This window comes from Macaca fascicularis, chromosome 3 (assembly GCF_037993035.2).
Source record: "Macaca fascicularis isolate 582-1 chromosome 3, T2T-MFA8v1.1".
Classification (NCBI taxonomy): domain Eukaryota; kingdom Metazoa; phylum Chordata; class Mammalia; order Primates; family Cercopithecidae; genus Macaca; species Macaca fascicularis.
In genome coordinates this window covers 134,606,042-134,628,578 of record NC_088377.1, presented here as the reverse complement: position 1 = coordinate 134,628,578, position 22,537 = coordinate 134,606,042, and the positions used below count along the sequence as shown (strand labels likewise).

Below are 22,537 nucleotides of genomic sequence, written 5' to 3'. Positions count from 1 at the left end.
GAGAAGCAGCACAGGAATTAATCACATTTTGCAGATGAGAAAACTGAGTTCAAGTGAAATGTAGACTTGCCCAAGGCTGTATGGTCATTAAGCAATGAGACCAGAACTAACCCCGGGTCTTTCCAGCTGACTTTTACCGCTGTATTTGAAGCAGTCAACTTTGAAGTGCTGAACTGTGTTTCAAATTATGTCTGAAATGTACTGACTACTACATACAGAAAAATATTCATATGGTACCAGAGACAGCTGGTGTAGGGGAGAAAAGCTAATGGATACATGGTGATTGTTGGGGAAGGTGTGTCAATATCCTCACAGGAAGGCAGGTAGGCAAAGGAGGAAAAGATCCAAGGTGATCTTCAGGGGCCAGATGCTGGTTCATTCTTCCTGCAGGTGGTGTGCCTTAACTCAAAGTGGGTGAAAAAGGCAGTAAGTACTTATTCAATTAAATGTCAATGTGATTAATGTAGCTGCCAAAGTTCATGAAACATTTCTCTATTGGTTTGTAACAAACAAATCCCAGAAGAAATAATGTCTCAACACAAAAGAAAGTTACATTTTGCTCAAGCAGATTCCACCTGGGATTTTGTTTTGTTTTTCGAGACAGAGTCTTGCTCTATTGCCCAGGCTGGAGTGCCACTTGGGTATTTTTAAGGGAAAACTAGCAATTCTTCAGGCATAATCCAAAGAGACCAGGTGCTTTCCATCTATGACTCTGCCATCTTCCACATGTGGTTTCCAAGGCCTTCCGCTTGTCAGCAGTTCAGTCAGGAAAGAAAAAGAGCAAAGAAACCTTCCAGGGGAAGGTTTACATGAGACATATTCCGCTCATATCCCACTGGCAGAATCAGGCCACATCTCTTTGTAAAGAAGGCAATGAACTATGATCTTGCTGCATGCACTGAAGAAGAGAAACCAGATTTAGTGAAGATCTAACACTCTCCCACAGCTCTGCTCATAGTGCTCTCTTTTGTAAACTAAAATTTGCAGATGTGTATTTCCTTAAAATTTAACCCATATCTAATGAGATTCTCCAGACAGGCTCATCAAAAAAAAAAAAAATTATTTTTACCATTGTGTCAGAAGTCCTACATCACCAGTCCTAGGGGCCATAAAGGAAAGAAACCATCCAACCCCACTTCAAAAATGATCATTGGTGTGATTGCTTCATAAATGGCCAAACTTAGCTGCTAGGCAAGATTTTAATTCAGCATGAAAACAGAAATAAGCAAAACCTTGAGCTTGAGGGGATGGACATAGGAGATAAAGATCCAGGTCTGAATCCTCACTGTGTCTTTTGTTAGTGATAGCTAATGTTTAATAAGTGCTTTCTAAGGGCCAAAACCCAGTGTTTGCCCTTCACATACACTATCATATTTAACCTTCAGAAATTCACTTTGAGAGTGAATTTTATGAGTGAGGAAATAGGTTTAACATTTGTTTCACTTCCAAGAACACAAGAGGTTACAGAAGTAGACTCTGACCTAGGTCTGATATTCCAGTGCTATGCTGTTTCTGGCACTGACTGAATCTCTCTGAACACTGGCTACTGTATTTGTAAAACATGAATTGTACCTTTCAGATTTGTTGCAAGCAGTAAATGACAGCATGAATGAAAGGTAACACAGTGCCAGGCACATAATGAAGTACTCAATTTGTTATGGTTATTATTAAACATATTAAATATCTATTTTCTCAATATGAGCTTTAGTCCACCATAGTTTACCTCCAAAAAATACATCTGAAAAAAATAAAAATACTGTTTGCCACACATCCATTTTGGACACATATCTCCAGAAATTTACCAAAGGGCGGCATTGCTAGTGATTAATAAGGATTTATATAGCCTCTGCAGGGGCAGAATCTAATACAAAATAAATATGATCTGTAAAGCAGCAAAAAAAAGGAATGAAATATAATGGCAAATTCATAATGAAAAATCCCATCTGTCAATCTATAAGGTGGCAGACAAGAAGGATAAATACTCTTATTATGATTTTAGCATGCCCCAATTAGATCTATGTGAAATCTATTGTGCACATTCCCTTCACCATTTAGATGTTCCTTTGCCAGATTTGACATGAGAGCATTTGCCAGATTTAGAGGTTTCACTCTGCTGGGGACATTTTGTAGGCAGCAGCGTGGCCACACAGTTACCGGCCCTGGTTGAAGGACAAGGAGAGACAGGCAGGAAGGGGCCATGTATTTATTTCTTTGGGATGCTCCATGCCCACCATAGGGATGGACCGCAAACAGTGATTCAGGAACTAGTGATTTAATGATTTAACATAGGCCGTGTATCCACAGTCATCTCCCCTCTTCAACTAACTCCTCTGCTCCCAGAAAGAACAGAAAATGGAGCTATACCGGAAGATGTCAGATTCACACATGGCTCAGCAAGTAAAATGCATGGATGCTTTTGAGCAAAGTCAAGGAGAACAGAATGGCATATTCACAGGATTGTGAGGAATAAAGTCTAACAGAGACGGAAGTCCCTTTGGAGGATGTGAGATATAAAGCTGAATTAATTGTGAGGGCCAGATATTGACAGCACTTGGAAGTCAAATATAAAGCCATATTCTACTCTTTAATACATTATCTCACTTAACTTATTTAATCTTCACAAGTTTCCTGTGAAGCAGATGCCATTTCCTCATGTTACAAATGAGGAAACTGACACTTAGGCAAGTTAAATGACAAGCCAAAGATCACACACTTTATGAACATCAAAGCTCAAATCATTTTTACCCTGAATCAATTCTCCTGATACAGTAGATATTGGGATGCAATGGAAGGTTTTTGAACTAGTACTGACTTGATGAAAAGAGATACTTGTATAGCGAAAATGAAATTGAAGTTTAAACCCAAGTAATTATTTAATTGATAAATATTATGCACAATATATAGTTTTGAAATACGTATACACTGTGAAATGACCAGATAGAGATAATTAACATATCCATTTCCTCATATACCTGGTTTTTTGTGGTGAGAACACTTAAAGTCTACTTTGTTCTCAATTCAATAATACAATACATTGTTATTAACCATAATCACCATGTTGTACAACAGGTCTCTTTTTGTTCTGAGAGAGTCTCACTCACTCTGTCACCCAGGCTGGAGTGCAGTGGTGCCATCTCGGCTCCCTGCAACCTCTGCCTCCTGGGTTTAAGCAATTCTCCTGCCTCAGTCTCCCAAGTAGCTGGGACTACAGGCACCGCCATTATGCCTGGCTAAGTTTTGTATTTTTAGTAGAGACGGAGTTTCACCATGTTGGTCAGGTTTCTCAAACTCCTGACGTCAGGTGATCTGCACACCTTGGTCTCCTGAAGTGCTATGATTACAGGTATGAGCCACCGCACCGAGCCTACAACAGGTCTCTGGAAATTATTCCTTCTGCCTAACTGAAATTTTGTAGCCCTTGACCAGCACCTTCTCAACCTTTGACCCCCTCCCTCCAGCAACCACCATTCTACTCTGTGCTTCTGTGAATTCTAAGTTTTTAGATTCCACAAATGGATAAGATTATTTGTATTTCTGTGCCTGATTGATATATATAAACTTGTTACTTTTGGATGGAATTAGCTACGTAGAAAGGCCTTACCTCTACCTGAAGGGAATGAACTAAATCAGTGGTTCTCAGAATTGTTCCAGACCAGCAGCATTCACATCAGCTGGGAACTTGCTGGAAATGCAAATTTATAAAGCCCGCCCCAATCTCAATTAGAAATTCTGTGGGTGGAGCCCACCAATTCGTAGTTGAACAAGCCTTCCAGGTGATTCTAATCCTGCTTAAATTTGAGAGCTATTGTAATAAGACAACCTGAATGCACCTTTTAGAAACTTAAGAGAAGTAAAATCAGAGCAAAATGTCCATTTGGAAGACAGGAAAGAAAGATTATCTGAGGCTCAAGAGTAAAATAATTAAGCCCTTTCTACCAGTTTTGTAATCTTCAGCAACTTACTGATCCTCACTTTTTCCTTCAGTTTCCTCATCTCTAAAATGTAAATAGTATCTTCTAGCTCACTGGGATATTGCAAGGATTGAAGAAAATAGAGCTTGTGTTAATAAGATGTGCGTGATACAATTGTGAGCATTCAAAAACATTAGCTACTATAAATTTAACACCAAAGGCAAAGCTCAACAAAATGCCCAAAGCAATAATTGAACTTAAGAAAACTTACAAATCAGAAGAAAAACCAACCAAATATAAACTAGGAAGAACAGCGAACCAAATGTAAATGAGAATATTTACTAAATGGAAAAAAAAATTCCATTTGTGATGTAATTAACAACAGAGGTAGTTAATGAAATCAGATTACTATTCCATATGTCCAACTTCCATTTTGAGGAGGAACAAGTAAATGTATCTAGTCCTTAGAGTAACACATTCTGGGGATAATGTGTGTTCCCTTAATCCGGAAAATCTGGAAAAGTCAAGGCTGGGGAGAAAACTGTGACATGACAAGAAGCCCAAAGCAATACTTCCTTAATTCAAAAAATGGCAACTAAGTCAATTTAAAAGACAACTGTTTGACAAAAGAAACATTTCAAAGAACAAGTTTGGCTACCAGTAAGAAAATGTAAAATAAGCCTAACCAAAATAAAAAGATTAACTTCTTTGCCAATTCAAAACAATTTCAGGAGAATGTAAACCCAAAACCAACTAAATTTTTAAAAATCCGTAAGAAATTCTCAAGAAAATATTGAAGATTTAAAAGTCTAATTATGGTAAGAGACAGGCTGAGAGATAATTTCTGTGAGTCAAGACCCTCTTAATTAAAACTCTTGAGTCATTTCAAAAATTAATCTGATAACTTGTTGAAGACTAAAGCAGAAAGAGGCCCTTGGCAAGGGCTTCCAACTCACTTACTTCATTTCAAACAAAACCTGCCTTGGTTGGTCTGTCATCTTCCTACCAGAGTAATGGAAATGATTTTCACCATATCCATTTTTTCCTGCGGTGGTCTATTCTTTAGCACATTGCAGAGCACGTCTGCTGAAGATGTAGAGATTAACCTGTATGCTTTATGTCAAATTCAACTTTTGCAGATAGATAAAGGAAGAACCATGTATATGTGTGGATCAACCTTGGCAGGCAGGCAAAGAGAAAACAGTCATCTCTCTCCCACCATGTTGTCCTATATAAAATGTTTTCCTGGACTGTCTCCACCCAGACCTTATGAAAGCATGGAGACATTTTATTAACTTTAAAAAAATAGAGTCCCTGTTTTGGGATGTTGTGTTTGGCCTCAACTAACTCCAATATGGAGGGTACTAGGTTCAAGAGGCTGAAGAAGAAACCTGGAGCCAGTGAATGAAACATAGGGTTTATAGAGGGGAACTTACGTACAGGGCATTCCAGTGACAGGAAAACCACGACTGCTTGTAAACAGCATTCAGTTTATATAGCACTTTCATTTAGCACTCTCCCCCAGGAACCTCCACATGGCAACTTTAATTTCTTAAGTTATTGCTCTCAGGTGCATGTTCCACACATGGGGCAGAGATAAATGGGCTATAGAATTAGCTTGAAGAACAGGTGGTAGAAGAAGTTAATATTTATAGTCAACTATAGTGCGTTATCTAAAGACACGTGTTTTAGATGATGAACTGATGTGAGCTACTGAAGAGGTGAGTTCCAGTTTCAGCTGTGCTAATTTGCTTTGCTACCCAAAACAAGTTAATTCCTGCTCTGAGTCTTTCTCCGCATCTTTAAGGTTAAAAGATTAAACTTATCAGATATTTCCAAAATGCTCGGACATCACTCTAGAACTTTTAATCAGAATCTCAAGAAATAGGGTCTAACATATCTGTTTTCAAAAAATTCAACTCTGGAATAGTTCGGAAATTGCTGGATTAGATGATTGCTAAGGACCACTTTTGTTGCATATGGTTTTTACCTAGCATTGATATTTTATTTACATAAAGAACCGAGAATGTATGGTTTTTAGCCTTAAAAAACTTTAAAATATAAATGGAAAGTAGTACTTCTCAGTCATTCCAGTTGTTTATTGCTTAGTAACATACCACACCAAAATTTAATGGCTCAAAATGATAACATTAATTTTCTCGTGAATCTGCTATTCAGGTAGGGCTTGGTGGAGACAACTCATCTCTAGCCCACTCATCATCACCTGGGGCAGCTCAAGACTGGCGGCTGGAATCATCTAAAGGCTTGTTCACTAGCATGTTTAGTGATTGATGCTGGATGTCTGACGGAACCTCAGCTAGTGCTGCTGGCTAAAACTTTTATATGTGCCTCTCTATGTGGTTGCTTAGTTTCTTCAAGGCATTTTGGTTCCAAAGGTGAGCATCTTTAGAAAGAAGCAGCAGGAGCAGGAAGCCTCACCGCTTTTGACAACCTGGGGTCACTAGTTCACATTCAGCTGGCACTTCTACTTCCTTCTATTCATGAGGAAATCAAAAGTCCTGTCCACTTTCAAGGGGAAGGAAAATATACTCTATCTCTTTTTTAACTGCTTTATTGAGGCATAGTTGACAATTTAAAATTATATATATTTAAGATGTACAACCACTTCTCTTGAAGAGCGTGAAAAGGTCCTGAAAGAACATGTGGAATGAGAAATATTTTTGGAAAATACAATCTGCCATACCAAGAAATAAAATAGAAGATGTAAGAGGAAGGATAATGGAGATAGTAAGAAATTGGGCTAGATTGGTACAGTTTACAAGATTGTAAAAGAACTTGAAAGTCGGGCAGAAGAGTTTAGATATATTTAGGTAGGCAATCGAGCCATTGAACGGTTTCGCGTAAAGATTTTTCTTAGCAAAAATTCTTATTGAATCATATCTCAATAAGAAGTATATTGTGATTAAAGGTGACCTTTGCAAAGCACTTTAGGGAAAGTACTTCACAGGCCTATAGCACTGAGCTCTAATTCTTCTCTGTGACATTTTCACATTTTCTATAGTTATAAATTTTAAAACAAGGATAATGAAAGCACTTTGAGGTATTTACTATATGTGACCTGGGTTTTTAGTTCATTATTTTATTTAAGCATCATAAGAACAATAGGAGATTCTTATTATTATTCTCGCTTTACAGAGGTGGAGACTGAAGCTCAGAAGTATTACATAATTGTCTCAAAGTCAAATATCATATAATGCACAAAGCTATTATTAAAACCCAAGTCTATCTGATTATAAAGCAAGGACTGTTCTCACTATGTTATATTACATGAGCATATCACTTTGAAGATGAAAACTATATAGCATGTTTTATGCAAAAATACAAATAATGTAGTAATCACTCAATATATATAGTTTTCAATATCAGGTACGGAGAATGGAAGCAACAGTTAAGATTCAGATAATACTGTCTGATTTAAACTTGCAATAAGGACTTTTTGGGAGAAATTGGAACATTGGCAGCTATATCCCATGATATCACAATATATCCTACCCCAGCCACACACAGAAACATACCTAAACAACACAATAAACATAGTCTCTGAAGAACTGAAAGAAAACCTCAATAAAGTGGGAAAAATGTATGGAGATTTTACGGCCCTTCCTTCTTCCCTCTCTATTTTAAAACATTTATCTATAAGGGTCCATGGTTTATACTTCTTCTCTCTTGCAGCTGCATATATTGTCCTTATTCTGAGATTTAATCTGAAACCCTAACCCAACTCTATCCCTGTGACCGGGGAAAAATTGTGAGAATGACAAAATAGGTTTTTATACCTCCTAGATTCTAGTGTCCTATATTGATTGAAATAAAAAAGTTTCTGACATTATACTTGTCAGAGGAGTTTACATTACAACAAGGGCCTCATGGATATAAAGAAGAGTAGGATTGCAAACCTAGTGAATGGCTGGAGAGCAATATCCCTGTGGGCTAGGAAAGAGTATCCAGCCCCTCCTCCAAATCTATCATGTATACACTAATGCACTAATTTCAAGTCTGACTCAAACCACTTCCATATGTAATTCCTCAAGAAGAGAGCTGTGTGAGACTGTGATAATAAGATATTACACTGAAAGGTTTTATATCCTTTACAAAGCACATTCACAAGCATGATCTCATCTAGGTTCACAAATGACATTCTGGGGTAGGTATTATTAGCATCATCTTACAGATAAGAAAATGGAGACACAAAGAGCTGTTCAAGACCCTAAAGCAAATAGGCAATGTTACCTCTCTAATCTAGCTCTTCTCCTTATAAATCCACTATACGAAGTATCCCCCACCCAGGTCTGGGCATTGCTCTCTTGTGCCTGACCATCAGTATAACTCACACTCCCCTCTGAGAGGATACTTATGACAGGCTAATGCAAGCACCACGTTAGAGAATGTGGAAGCTTTTCATGAAAGAGTGCACAGCAGATAGGCAGTGCCAGAAACACTTGCCCTCAAGAGTGGCAGATATAGTGGAGATCATGAAGAACTTTCCAAGACTAGGCCCCACCAAGAGGAAATACTGTCCACAGGAGCATGAGGTTCAAGGCAGGAGTAGCAAAGATTCCCCAACAGGCCACATGCCATGGGTCTCCCCTAGGGTGTCAGGGAAGCTTACAACCTTTTGCTGCCATGTCTACAATGTGAGGTTAGTGTGGGTGAGCACCACCATCTCAGAGGTAAGAATAAACTGCTACTATATATACCAGGCAGTCTGTCAGCATTCTGATGCGTGAACAGGTGAATAAGGAGCTGAATATACAAAAATACCGTTAAGAAACTTACAGGAAGTCCAGCATGGTGTGACTAAAACCAGTGCTGAGATAGATTCTCTACCGCACAAAATATGATATGCCTGCCTTACAAAAGATACATGAAAAGCACTCCTGGAAATATGTAGAAAGGCACCATCAGAAGCAGACATGGGCTTTCCTTTATTCCTCATACCCAGGCCCTTCGACTCCTAGCCAACTGCCCAGGCTGGTTCCCTTTGCTGTGGTCAAATCTAGGTACCTTAGTTGTCTCAGCATTTCATGATCCAGTGTGATAAATGGTTGATTTGCAATGTGAAAGAAAGTTGGGCTTTCACATTTACATATTTTACCTTATGGAAATTTCCCTTCCATCTCATAACTCCCAGAGCTGGCATGTGGGTCATTTTCTTCTCCAGTTGGCTTTGTTAAACAGCAGCAAAATGTCTGGGCGTTTGGCCACAGCGGAGGGGCAGGCAATGCTTGACTGAGATAAAGCCTATTTGACTTGGCACATGTGCCAGAACCCCCTGAGGGCAGTGGGAGGTATGCTTTATCTAATTATTCACAGCCGTGCTGCTGAGTGGAATGTGACATTGGCCAAAGGATAGAGATAGCAGCCTCTCTCATCTTAGCATAGCCCACCTTGGAAAAGGAAGGCTCACATTTGGAATATCACCTTCCAAATTTAGAAACATGGTCATCAAAAAAATCTTACTTAAACAGTTGGGAAGATGAAAACAATATAAGTAGAAATCTTCTCTGGTCACCTTCAGATAGCTTGGATTCAGGGCTCAAGGCCACCTCACTCACTGACCTTGGAGAAGTCACATAGTCTCGCTAAGCCTCTAATTACAACATAATGTGAATGACTTCCTGCAGAGCTGCTCACCAAGAGCTTAGGAGACTAAGAAATTGGGCTTTGGGCTTTTGGAGTGGAAAAATTTTAGGTGGATTATGCTATATTATCATTATAGTAAAATGTATACATTCCTAATTTTTCTGTCATTCATGGTTAGGACAAATTTTTAAAAGAAGGGCCACATCACCAGAGTTTCTAAAAGAAATCTAAAGCTTTACAAAACCATGGGAATTTCTTTCATCTGAAGTTGAAGATAAAGTATCTACCTGATTAAACAAGCTCACTGAGGATAAAGACTACATCTGTCTCATTCACCTCTGTATCTTGAGTGTCTGGCATGTAAGTGTACAGATTAATATTTGTTTTAATGAGGTAATGATGGAGAGAACAGAATTAAAACTAAACAGATGTGTCTAGTCCCATACCTAGAACAAAATAAGTTCTTGATAAGTACTTTGTTTCCCCTTTTCTCCTCCCTTCCTTTTTATCCAACTTTGCCAAAGATACAAAGCTTCTTTCAGATAAGCATCAAGCATTAAATATCTTTCAATAGCATTAACTTCCTAAGCAGATTTTTCTAATGTTTTCCTCATCTGGCTCTATAATCTTTATTTTGCGAGTACTTTGTTGATGTTCTATTCTTAAGTGGAGGCAGGGAGTGGAAAAGTCAGAAAGAATGGCAGGATAGGTCAAATATATCCCTACCACTGAGAAACAAAACTCAATATATGATTAATAGAGGGTCAATCATGTTATGAAATATATATGTGTGTATATATACACACACATATATACATGTATATATACACATGTATATATACACACATATATACATGTATATATACACATGTATATATACACACATATATACATGTATATATATATGTGTGTATATATATAATCACTTCAATAGAATTCTATGCTGCATTTAAGAAGAGACAGGAGTGTTTTGAACTTAAGTGGATAGACTGCTAGAATTCCAGAAATATTTGTCAATACTGAAATTAGAATGAAAAAAAAAAACATGTACAAGTTAGCGGATGCCTTAGAGATCATTCAGCTCGATGCCTTTACAAATCAAAAAACTAAAGCTCAGGGACATTCAAAGGCCACATAGCTCAGCAGAATCCAGCCATGGCCTTCATCACCTCTGTCTCACCTTTTAAAATTCCATAAATTCCTAGTCCGATGCATTGCTAATGCCAAAATTCAAGAAAGCTGATTTCACAGGGTTTATCTATCACTTCACTCAGAAGAAATATTGGACAGAGATGCAGTGGTATTTTTAGTGACTCTTGGGTACAGCAGCCCATTTGGAATCAGCTTTTTTGAATAATAGAGTTGGCAAATACCACTATGGGCTGATAAAAAGTAGAAGAAGCCAAGGGCCTCATAGTGGCTTCAGATTTGAAAGTCAGCTCTGATTTTGCAGATCATGTGTAGCAAAGATGATTGACACCTTTCAGTATGGACAATATGTTCAAAGAGGATTTGGGAATCACATACTTAGCTCTAGTCCTGGCTCTTGACCTGATAATCAAGTGACTTAAAGATGTAGACAAGGCTATTCACTGCTGTAAGCACTCATAGGAATTGGAAGAGACATTTTATAAATTCCCTTCCACATATAAGTGTCCATGATCCCATTATACATTTAATTAGCCTGAGAGAAATTTAAGCAGAGAAGCCTTGAGCCATGCAGCGAAAAGTTAGCTGACACATCAGCTTTACTATGTTTCAGTATACTCAACAAAGCAATGTTTTATCTGTAAAATGTGTTTTTCGTTGCGGTTTCTAAACCCTCACTAACATGTATCAAAACAGAAGTATTAATAGACTTTCTAATATCTTCAGGGTAAAAGGGATTTCAAAGTCATTATTTTAGGAGAAAATTGATGAGATTTATCTTTTACATTTTAAGCCATATTTTCTATAAGCTCATTTTATTTTATAAAAAGGCTATTACATGGGCAATGGAGATATTTAATATCTTTAATCTTCTACATAAATCAAAGCCTTTGTTCTCCTTATAGGTTTTATATTTTCTCTAAGCTTCTGCCTAAAATACATTCAACAGATTCCAGTTATAATCTTCACCAGAAGTACACAAACAGATCAATAAAGACCTTGGGAAGACTCAATTGGGATACCTTGGCACCATCAGTTCTGGTTGCCTGTTTGACTGAACCCATTTCCTGCTTCTGCATCCTTACACTGGTAAACATCCAAAATGGTTAAGATCTAAAATACCAACAGAGTAAATGTAACTATAATCAGCTGTTTTTATTAATGATTTCTTCAAGAACACATCACAGTCCAATAAACATGGAGTTGTTCAATGTGGTTGTTCTAAAAGCGGCTAATAGCAGGATGTAATTTGAAGCAGCTTCGGCTCACTTACAGAACCCTTGCTCTGTTAATTGTGATTTCACACCCCACTAAACAGCACAGCCTGGAGCTAACATTTGTGCAGGGAACAGTTAGTATTCTGTAGTTCAGTTCTCTCCACTGTTGTTTTTTCTGTCTCCCTGTGGTTAACTTCTTCTTTTTTCAAAAGCTCAGTGGACTAAAGTTGTTCCCTTTCACAAGGAAACATTCTTTTTTTTCCCTTCACCTGGCAGGAGATAGCCTGTGGATATACCTATTATTTTGCTTTTCACTTTTGTTTTAATCTTTCACTTTTTCACCATTGTTCTCAGAGCAGCAGCATGCGGCTGATATATACTTTATGTTTTCTACAGCTGACCGTCAATCCCTGTTATTAAACAATGGAATATATATATTTTTTGTTTTGGCTCATCCACACCAGTACCCTTGACTCTTTATTTAACTAACTGTCCTTCTCAGGAAGTAAGAATATTGTCTGATGAAAGGAAAATGGCTGCAGGAATTCGAAGTCATTTGGAGGCAAGTAACAAGTCTCTGACTAGAAGAAAAATATATATTGGAAGAACCAAGCACAATATGTTACATCCACAGATGTTCCCAAATAGGCATCACATACAGACTAGATTTAATCCAGGGCAAAAGCTTTTAAATAAATTTTTAGCAAGACCCTAAAATAGAAATACTGAATAATCTCCTTCCCCAGGGACTCCAATAATTCATAAGAAAATTAAGAAGATCAGGGGTCAGCCTGGATGATACCAGAGGCTTTCTTACTGAACCATTTTATAATCTATAAATACTCATATTTTAAACACAAAAATTTAGTCACAGTGAGGGGAGAGTGGCTATTTAGAGAGGGGAACAGTGGAACTATTACATGGAAAGGTATACTGTGAAATTTTTCATAAAATGGGGCTACTGTCCTGTTGTTCACTGATGGTCATGAAATTAACTCAAAGTCCTCAAAAGAATACTTATCTTCTCCTTTTGGCTCACTCGTGTCTAAGATAGTGTCATTGTTCTTGACATTCCATGTGCTAAGCCTCCGCAGTTAATAATAGTGAATTCCAAGACAGAGGTCCAGGGTAAGTGCTGAAGAAGAATTCGTTTAAATCAATACCCAAAGATCATTCAAAACACACCCAGATGCTAACATCATAGTAAGATATTTTATGCAAAGTTGAGGCAACATTAGAAATATTTGAAGAAATTTTTGTTCTTATTCTTTGTACAGTTTAAAATAAAATATAAGGTGATATTTCACATATAAAAATCAGGGCTTATTTTCTAATTCTTACTACTGGCATAGATTTTCTAGCTAATAAAAATAGCTTTTAAACAAAATCTGCTTTTCCCCTGATCTTCAGCTTTTCTCGGGGTGTCATGTGAAACACCATCCTTTGGGTGACATCTTGTGTGCCCCACCACAGGTCCTATAAAGTGGCAGCCCTCCCATGGTGAAATGGGTTTCTGGTAGGCTGTGAGAAGGATGCTTGGGTAGTTTAGCATCTACACTACTGAGATAATTTTGGCTACGTTTTGCAGGAATTGCAGTTCAGGGCTTTTGAAATTCCCCAAGGTTATTACCCCATATGTATGCTAAACAGCAAAGTGTAAATGTCTTGTGCTAAGCCACAAGTAAAAGAAACATCTGGACAGTGGATAGAATCAGCACCAAACACGGCCTTGATGAGAAGGCTAATGGATGCCAGATGTGGAAACAAATTCATGTTCAAAGGTCCCCTCTCTAGGCAGGATCATTTCCAAGTGTCGTGACCTAGAAGAAAAGTTCTCCTGAAACTAAAATGGAGCATGTATAGACTTCAGAAAAAAATATTTTTGAGGCAATAATAATGTAGAAATTTAAATTAAGCCAACACAAATATGTTCGAGGAAAGAGAAGCACCAGATAGACAAACAAGCCACTGGAGGTGTCTAGATTGTTACATCTTCTCTGAGACGTTAGGACACAATTCTCAACAGATGGGAGTTATCAAAGGATTTATCCCAGTCAAAAGCTGGGAATCACATAATTCTATTCCACTACCCAGTGACTGAGGAGTCCTGAGCAAGTAGTGCTTAAGTTTGCCCCTAAGCTAGTCTTACTCATCTATTTATAACAGAAATCTTGGAAAGAGTAAATGAGCATATGTAAAGCAACTTGCATACAAGTTCAAAAAAATACTGCTTACTTTTCCCATTCGACAATGAAGAAACTAGTGAAAAAGAAAGCTGAGATTTATTGTAAAGTGATAAAAGGAGAAAATATGTATTCATTAATTTAGTCAACAAATATTTATTGCACACTTAATATATGCCTGGCAATGCATTATACATCAAAAAGAAAGATCATGCTAATCTACACAGAATTGCTGCAGCTCACAAGTTTAGCTATGCTGACTAATTTACACAAAGCTTGTCAGGTAACTTGCACTACAGTTTGCTTTGTGACCAATAGCATGCTTGTGTAATACAGACTATGACCAAATATGTAACACCAGTTTTCTCTAGAATAATGCAACTTGGACAAATCAAATGATGTAGGCTTTACTAGTTCTATGGGCTAACTAACTGAATTAGCTTGCCCAGACTTGGAAACATATGCTGTGTTAGGAATGAAAAGAAAAAGCACGAGGAGTTATCTTAGTGTTTCCTAGCCACTAAAGAAATTGGGCCATAAAAGAGAAAAGAAGTGAATGGATAAAATCATTGAAACTGCTGCTGCTAAGATGAAATTTAGAGTAACAAGAGATATTTGCATCTGTTCAAGTGACCACAGGTGAAGAATACAAGTTTAGAGCAATATCTTAAATAGACTAAGGTAGATTTAAAATTAAAAAAAAAAAAAGTGTGTGAAATCTGAATGGGAGAAGGTTGCAGCAATCAGAAACAAAGATTGATTAAAGATTGGTGTTATCTAAAAAATAGCAACAGAGAAAAGAAAGTCAAATTTGGAGCTAATGTGAGCAAAATAGCAACTAGGACTTGGTGAAAGCTGGAGTACAGAGAAAAGAATGTATACCTAAAATGTCGGGATAGAAAGGATAATTTAAACCAATTTTCAATACAATATTTGCGAACATTTTAAATATGAGAGTCCACTGTAACTAGAAATACAGGGCAAAAGGAAAATAATAGAAGTAGATATATGAAATATATTCTCATGGTTGCCACTTATTGATATTTTCCTCTTAGAGTTGATCTCTGCTGTCATCAATTTCCCCGTTGTCTGAAATGGCATCAGGTATCACAGTGGGCAAGATAGGCGCACTCAAAGGTTAACTGCATCTGGAAAGAGCAGTAATCCGAAACTCTTAAGTTCTGCCATGCAGTTTGCCCATCCAATTGGAAATGTAATCTATCCCAACCTTCAGGCTAGAAGCAACCAATTACGGCAATGAAGGAGGAGTCTTTGGCCCTCTTCAGATGTGTCACACTGGTGTGTGCTGCCAAAATAAATCTGAGTTATGTTTTGTTTAGCTGTTAATTGTTATCAGAGTCCCAACAAACCTCATTTACTGTATTTTGCAGAGATGCTGTCCTACTGCTCCTTGTTATCTTTAGAACCTACCACAGGGCCTGGCACATAATAGACATAATAAGCAATTTTGTTTAAATCATTGAACAGATTTTTTTGAACACTGGAACATAATAAAACCACAGGATAATTTTGGTCACTTTTCAGAACTCAAACTGTGAAAGTAACAGTTGCCTGACTTAGAATCTTCTGATTGAAACTCACTCTTCACCTTTCTCTTCCCATGCAGCCTAAACTGTAAAGTTGCAAGTTCCAAATGTCAGGCAGTGTGTCACTGGTGGTATTTGTCATTTACACCCAGACTCATGGCTTCTGCTTGTGTACAGAAAGGATAACAAAGTGGCTGACTTGCTATTATAATGAGAAGGAGGCCTCTGTATGCCCATCACTCACTTGCGATGAGATCGGCATCTCATCTTCCACTAGGACTTCTCACCAGGCGTTGCAGGATTCTCTCATCAGAGTTAGTGTTGTTAGTAAGCCCACAGTTGCAAATTCATGTCAATACCCCTGTGACCAATTTGCTATATACTGTCATTTTTTAAAAATGCACAGCCACACTAGCCATTCTTTTTCACTTCAGTCCTGTTTTTTTTTTTTCATTTTAAATTTTCACTGAAGTGTAATATACATACAGAAATATGTATTGTCATAATTGTGAAGCTTTATGACTTTTCACAAACTGAACACACCTCATGAAACAAAAATCTGGATCAAGAAACACAAATTTACCAGCACTCAAGAAACCCTCTCAGGCTTCCTACAAGTCAGTAACGCCTCACATTCACAAGAGTAAAATCTCTCCGACCTTACAATACCAAAGATAACTTTGATATGGTTTAGGCTTTTATATAAATGGATTCATGCAATGCGCACTCTTTCATGCCTAGCTCTGCCTTTATTACTCGGGGAAATGGGCCCTTGTGTAACATACGCATGCCATAATTTTATGGCCATAATTTGGGTATAACACTAAGAAAGGAAAGCAAACCTAGAAGCTGTGTTATATGAGGGCTTTGTGTTAGTCTTTTTAAAGCACAGGTAAAATCAGAACCAGTTTAAAAGTTGAAAGTTATACAAGAGATACTTTAGTCTTGTTAACTGAAAATCTGTCTCAAGTTAACAGCTACATGTTGGGAGCTTCCTCCATTAGAATGTGTACAACAAGATAGTAGGGGTCAATATTCCCTGAAACTCATGAAGGACATGGACAAGAGGGCAGAAGGCAGCCCAGACTTACTGTCACAGGCACAGTAGTTGCCATGGAATTTAAAGACTAATAATTGTTATAAAGGACCCAAACCCTCTGTAACTAAGGCCTCTAATGTGATGGGATAGTGAAAATTAAAGTCAGAAACAACTTGGACACAAGAATTTTAGGAAATATTCTTCTTTTGACATTAGGGGCCAGTTAATGTCCTAGTCCAGACTGATTCAGGATAAGAGGTGCTCAGCCCCCTTCTAACAAAACTCAGTACAACAGGAGAAGATCAAGGGAGTAAGGATGCTAACATTTTCTGGAGAAACAGAATATATCAACTAGGTGTGAGCACATGTGTCTTTTTGCAGAGAAGGAGATGATGACTTTCCATCTTCTCCTGGCATATTATGGTATTTAGCACCCATAAACACTGAACAATCCAGAATTTACTAGACATCTTGGAACTTTGATTCCCTCCTTGTATCATCCGCACAGCCAGCAGTTCCCCAATATCACACATCACCTTACACCTCAATGAGAAGAAAGGCAGAATGCTAGCTGATGGGGATCACGTGGAGAGTACAGAACACCCCCAATTTCACTGGAGTCATTGATAAATTATCCTCTCTCCAACAATTTTAATAATAGCTGACAGTTACGGAGCTAATGTTATATTTTGTTTCATTTAATCCTAAAAAACCATAAAATAGGTATTATTCTTGTCTTCATTTTACATGTATATAAAATGAGACACAAAGAGGTGGCCATGTGCTGACGTCATGAAGTAGATTCAAACATTTCACTAAAGAGGCCACACCCTAACACAGTGGCTTTCAAAATGTTTTTTTAACATGTCCCAGTGAGAAATTATTTTACATTGTAACCCAGAATAAATATTCATATACACATGCATACACACCAAAATGTTTTAGAAAATAATATTCACCCTTTCTACATAAATGCCTTATATTCATATTTTGATATTTTTATCATATTTTAAACTCTTCTATTTCCTTTTAAAATGCTCATTGCAATTTGCTAATATGGATCATGACACTTGAATAGGTTGTGAAAATTTGATCTGCAGTTAGAAAATCTCTGATCTAAGGCATTATACCATATTGCTTTCCCAGGCTATTTCTATTTGATTTTCTAGGAATGGATTTTATAAGAGCATTGTTAAATTTACCACCAGTGGTGTGCTGGTAAATATTTAACAATCAAACCTTGAGAACTTATGGAGGGACTGATTTTTAGTGTTTGCTGATTTCTGTGATGTAAACGCTCTCACCATGGCCAATTTTAAGCTGCCAGCATGGTGACACTGAACACAGACTTGGGAAGAGATATGTGTAATTGGGTTTTGAGAGATCATACCAGCCAACTACAGCATACTAATGATTGTCCACAGAGTGTTCCAGCTAGGCAGAACTGAAAACATATGTTCTAAGGTCACTTAAATGATAGGAGAGTTCCATTATGCCAGGTTTAACTTATCAATGGCATTTAATTGTCTATCTGATGCGATCAGGATTATTCTAAGCCTGAAATCTCATAGTATCTGATATGTACAAGTTGACTTCTATTTGAGTATGGGGTTCATACGTGCTATAACTTGAAGAACATCAATTAGGCCTTGATACTTTACCATCTGTACACAAAGGTATCGAAAATTCCATGATTAAAAATGTTTCTCTCTTTATTGTTTTAACCCTGTGTTTTAGGCCATTCAAAAATTTGATCATCCCTAAGTGGATAACAAATTAACTTGCATTAATGTGCCAAAACTGATGGTTTAATATATCAGGTGACTTGATTGTGGTAAGAGAATTGAGAAGATGGGACTCCTGATAATAGCATAAAGAAAAGATGACTCTGGAGTCATTGTATTTCTGGAAAGACCTGTCATTAATACAGTAGCACAGTGGGAGCCATCATGAAGCCTGTGGCCATCTGAGATGGCATCTGTGTAAGGGTATAAATGGGATAAAAGTTATGGGATTAAATAAAATAATCTATGTAGAACATTAACCATAGTTTTAGCACATAGTAGGTGCCCAATAAATTTTATTATCTTTAATGTGAAGGGTATTGGAAAGACAGAGAGAGGTTATTTAGGAATCTTTTAATGGCAAGTTATATAAAACCAATTTCAAACTGACTTTAGCAAAACAAAAAGGGAATTTATTATCTCATGTTACTGGGAAATTTTAGCTGGATTAAGCAGTGCGGATCTCACTATATTCACATTCCTTGACTCTGCAATTCTGTGTGTTTATTCTCAGACAGGCATTTGTCTCATGGTGGTAAGATGGCCACTAGCAGCTCCCATACTTACAAGAGCTTACATGCATTCTTTTAAGCCACTCTACCAGAGAGAGGATGTTTTTCTCCTAGTAGTTCTGAAAAATGTTCTTAAATCATCCTTCTTGGCAATGATTTGGTGACAGGCTCATTCCTTAATCAACTGCAATAGCCAGGGACACTTGACTCTGTTTATCAGGTGTGTCGCCAAGCCACCCATCAAGCCAGGAATGAATTCACCTCACTTTAGAAACATATGTATTGGTTCCCAAAGAATAACTGTGGTGTGGTTTCCAGGAACAAAAAAAAAAAAAAGAGGAAATGGATGCTTATCTGTCAGACCAAAAGGGAAAATTCAACTCTGTTTTAGCTGATTGGGATTTTGCTTAAAAGTGAAACTTTTCCCAAGTGTTGAACATCTTATTTAGCAAGTAAATCCAGGGATGATATTCAAGAGGCATAACAACTACTATCAAGTTATCCGAATGGGCAGTAATCATAACCGTGGAAGTGGAACCTAAAGACCCTACTGTGCCAGAATCTAACACTTTAGTTGCTGGGTCATGAGGAAATTTGGTGGCTAAGGATGGGAGAGGGTAGGTAGAGATATGCCAGAGAGGGGACCAGAATAGCCAGGAAGGTGGAGGAATGCTCAAAGGGCTTGGTAGGACTGGCTATTCACCAACTGCAAGGAAACATTTAAATATTTTAACAACTGGTATGGCTGTACCAGTGTGTGCCAGCTAGGTTTAAGCTTTGACTAAATCTATTAGCAGCAATAAAGTTAAAGAAAAATATTCTCTCAAATGCTACTTTCAGAAACATGGCTGTTGAATTATGGGGATGGCTCTTTTAGTAGAAGTTTCTAGAAGGCCCAAGGGGGTTTCCAGCAAACAGGATATAGGATGAAGGCAAACATATGTACATAGAGAGAAGTGAAATCAAACCATAAAATAAACAAAATGGTAGTGGAACTTTTCTTACTTTTAAAAAAAAATTGTGACAAATATAGCTTTTATGAAATTAAGCTAACAATATCTAATGTCTAGACTTACAGATTTTCTTTTATATTAACCCACATATTGGCCATTTTGGTACTTCATTCCTCCTCATAGGTTTGATTTTCCATCTGGTGTTGTTTCCTCTTACTTTGAAGTAATTCCTGTAGCATTTCTTTTGTTTGTTTGTTTGTTTTTGGTTTTTGAGATGGAGTTTCACTTCTGTGGCCCTGGACTGGAGTCCAACGGCGCGATCTTGGCTCACTGCAACCTGCACCTCCTGTGTTCAAGTGATTCCCCTGCCTCGGCCTCCTAAGTAGCCCACCGCCAGCTAATTTTTGTATTTTTTAGTAAAGACGGGGTTTCACCATGTTGGCCAAGCTGGTCTCGAACTCCTGACCTCAAGTGATCCACCCACCTTGGCCTCCCAAAGTGCTGGGATTACAGACATGAGCCACCGCGCCCGGCCCTCCTCTAGCATTTCTGATTGTGTAAGTCTACTAATTATGAAATGTCTGTTCTAATTGTCTTTAAAAAGTCTTTATTTCACCTTCTTAAAGTGTAGCTTAACTGGATAGAGAATTCTGTGATGCTTGACCAATTTTTCCACAGAACTTCAAAGATGCCATTTCATTAACTTATGGCTGTTATTTTTTCCAATAATAAGTCAGCTATCATTCATATTGTGGTCACATTACATATATGTGCTGCTTTATTCTGATTGTTTTCAAGGGTTTTCCTTTACCTTTGGTTTTATCAGTTTGGGTATGATTTAACTACATATGGTTTTATTTATATTTATCCCGCTTAAGAATTGCTGAGCTCCTTGGTTTTGTAATCTTATGTTTATCACCAAATTTGGGGGATTTTCTGGCCATTACTTCAAGTATTTTCTTTCATTCTTTCTTCTCTCCTTCTGAAACATTAAATTTACATGTGTTAGACTACTAAATATTGTCCAACTGTACACTGAAACTTGTTGAATTTCTTTTCCATCTCTTTTTCTCTCTGATTGGATTGGATCATTTCTTTTGGCCCATTTTTACGTTTATTATTTTGCCTCTCCAATCTGTTGCCTCCTAAATCTTTATTTTAATATTGTACTTCTGAGTTCTAGAATCTCCATATAGTATTTTTATAGTTTCCCTTCTCTGCTGAGATTCCCCATCTATTCATTCATTTTCTTATGTTTTCTAACATTTCAGGTCTTATTTCAAATAATGCTTTCTCTCTTTACTCTGAGTGCTGTTTTTCTGTTTTCTTATATATCAAGCAATTTATACGTGTATGCTGGTTATTATAGAATGTAGGCATTCTGAATTATGTCATCTTTCTTTAAGAGTTTGAGTTTTGTCCTAAGTGGCACGTAAATAAATACTGGTGGATCATTTTACTTTTGTTAGACTTAATTTCTTTCTTTATAAGGGCAGGTCTGTTTTATACTTAGTCCTGTGACATGCCCCTAATTCCAGAGCTTGGCCTTTACTAATAGAATAGAGCCAGTCTTTCTAACGTTTTAATAAAAAGGCACAAAGTGCCTAGTTTGATCTCTGCACTCTGGCTGGCCTGGAACTCTAATCTCTTTCAGATATGTCTGCCAGGCCTCACTGAGTCTCACCCTGTGGATAACCACTCAGATCTGTCCACCAACTCCATGCAGCTCACTGCCCCACAAATAGCGACCACTTTAGCAGCTTAGAATTCTATTAAATAATCCCTGCCTCCTCAAGTCAGAAAGACTGCCACTGCTCCATGGCAGGAAAGTACCCTGTGCAGAATACTGGGGAATCTATGGGGTAACCATGGGGTTTCCCTCATGTGTTTTTTTTCTCTCAAAGATCATAGTTTGCTTCATATTTTTTCTCCAATTTTCTAGTTATTTTCAGCAGGAGGGTAAATCCAGTAACAGTCTATTATCTGTACCTGACTTCTCCTAGTGACCATGTCATAGGAATAGTCACCAGGAATATGTGAATGATAAAAGTGATATTTTGGTAAAGATGTGTGTGACATGTGTTCTGTTTTGTAGACTTGTCTGAGCAATAATGGTAAAGTCTTCCTAAATCCCAATTCTATATTTATTACTACCAACTACCATCTTGAGCAATTTGCTTTACTCTTTCTCTCTCTCTCAGTCCCTCTCTCACTCTCTACTTAGCAATAGATGATATAGTTCTTTCTCACCAGGAAATAGAAGAGTTAATTCACTATGCAGAATACTCTGAAATTATATAAAAAAGGCACTGCATACATCTAGGAAATTATTAATAATAGCCACTTGATGGGTCATATTGCCAGTCAGTAAAAATATCCTCCTAAAAATGGTATTCCTCCATTTCTACCCCTTCACCATTTCTTTGTCAAAAGAAAGCTTTTGACAAACCCAGTTTCTACATTCTATGTGACAAACCCGAAACTTCTATTAGATTTTGCAGCTTTGAAGAGGTAAAGGACAAAGCTGGATCACAGGGAATTTGGGGAGGCTCTAATTCAGAGGCTTTGTAATGAGGGTAAGGAACTTGAGGATACTAAAGCAGCTGAAATGGCAACACACAAATGTGCACATGCACAC

At 37.5% G+C, this 22,537-nt stretch overlaps 1 protein-coding gene across 6 annotated transcripts in view; it reads left to right on the top strand.

Annotated features, from left to right (window-relative positions):
• Nucleotides 1–22,537, top strand: part of GRM3 (glutamate metabotropic receptor 3) — a 222,742-nt gene that overhangs the window by 91,776 nt on the left and 108,429 nt on the right. The window lies entirely within an intron of this gene.